The following is a 1876-nucleotide window of genomic DNA, read 5'->3' as shown; positions in this document are numbered from 1 at the left end:
TACAAAAATCATAATACAGATTAGTGGAAACAAAACAGATGGTAGTCAGAAGTCCTGGGTTTTAGGTCCAGTTCTGCATCTACTAACTGTATGATTTGGAGTAACATTTAGAGCTTCAGTTTACTAGAGAATGAAAAAGTAATATAACATTACTCTTGTTTCATATGCTATGTACAGGCTGAGACATCAAGTGTAAAGCACTTTCAACCACCACATTGCTTAGAACTGCAAGTGTGTGGATGTACAAGCACGTAAAGGAAATGAGTTCATGATCAGGAGAGAACAGTTTGAGTTGTAAGTCACTGATAATTATTGGCAAACTTCAAAAAGTCACTGAATGTCTGTTACATCTGTATTCTCAATAGGAAAGTGGAAATAAAAATCCTACTCAGAACACATTTCTCCTCATACCCAAATTTGAGGAGTTAATGAGATTGACCTTCAAAAAGCATTATATAAAAGTTAGTAATTATTAGAGGAAGTAATAAAAAGACTGAAAATTTAAGGTTTTTAGCCAAAGAGATGTATCTTAGAGATGAGATGTTTGTGAGCATCATATCCAGAAAATATGATCCATGCTCCTTAGAGACATGTCAACAATTTTAGTACCTTGCCATTAGGGAAATAATGGGGCTTGGTTTGATATTACAATCTGAACATCACCATGACAATAATAGATATGGAGCACTTTACTCTGTCCTATATTATGTGCCAATGTCCACCCTGCACCACAGATCAATTAAATCTGAACATTTGTGGGTGGAGCTGACGCATCAATACTTTCTAAATGATCCACGTGATTACCCTACAGTCAATGTTGAGAACCACTGGCTTAGAGCCTCATGTCCAGTGAAAATCTAAGAACAAATTCCAGACACCTAATGACAACTCACTTTTATGGGAACTGAGTGCTTGAAAAAATTTCTAAATATGCATGATCCCATGTTATGTTTACAACCACCTTGGAAATTGGTTTATTTTTTAATGTTTTTTTTTTGAGAGGGAGAGAGAGAGAGAGAGAGAGAGAGAGAGAGAGAGAGAGAGAGAGAACATTAGTGGGGGAGGGGCAGAGAGAGAGGGAGACAGAATCCAAAGCAGGCTCCAGGCTCCAAGCTTCAAGCTTCAACACAGGCCCAATATGGGGCTGGAACCCATAAGTGGTCAGATCATGACCTGACCTAAAGTCGGACACTTAACTGACTGAGACACCCAAGCACCCCAGAAACTGATTTCTTTGGCAACAAAAAGCATCCTGGAATGCAACAATTTCAATAAAAGAAAAGCTTCATTGCTGTGCAGCTTATAAACCAAGGAGACACAGCCTTGGGATATAAACCAAAGTAGCTCCATCAGGGAAGGGTCAGGCTTGGGGTTACAAAGGCAAAAACCACAAGTTCTGTGCCCTCAGACTCAGGTATAATTCTGTGGTCAGACTCGGGTCCCGAACTCCAAGTTTCAGAAGCAGAATGACAGGCAGGATACACTATTTCTGGTCATTTCACAATGTAGCAGCTGATGGATAGCATGACAAGATATGTTGCAAGGGTTTGTGGGGCGGAGGTTGGAGGTGTGGAGAATTTTTTGTGAATTTTGCTGAATTTTGTGCAAGCTTGTCCTCCTAGGCTGAGTCATGGTCATTTGGCCTGATTAAAATTTTACTTTCTCTCCCTTGGCATAAGGGAACTCATCTTGCCTATTAGCAGTTGCTGTTTAATTATTGGGGTCTTTTGTTCTCATTTTCATCTGTCAGATACAGAAATTGACTTGTCACTCAATGATACAGCTGTAACTACCATACTACCCTGACACTGTGTCAATTTGAGAAGGGTATCTGTGCGTTCACATTCAGAAACTATTTGGAAATTGCACAGATGAC

This window comes from Suricata suricatta, chromosome 11 (assembly GCF_006229205.1).
Source record: "Suricata suricatta isolate VVHF042 chromosome 11, meerkat_22Aug2017_6uvM2_HiC, whole genome shotgun sequence".
NCBI classification, from domain to species: domain Eukaryota; kingdom Metazoa; phylum Chordata; class Mammalia; order Carnivora; family Herpestidae; genus Suricata; species Suricata suricatta.
This window is presented reverse-complemented; position numbering follows the sequence as displayed.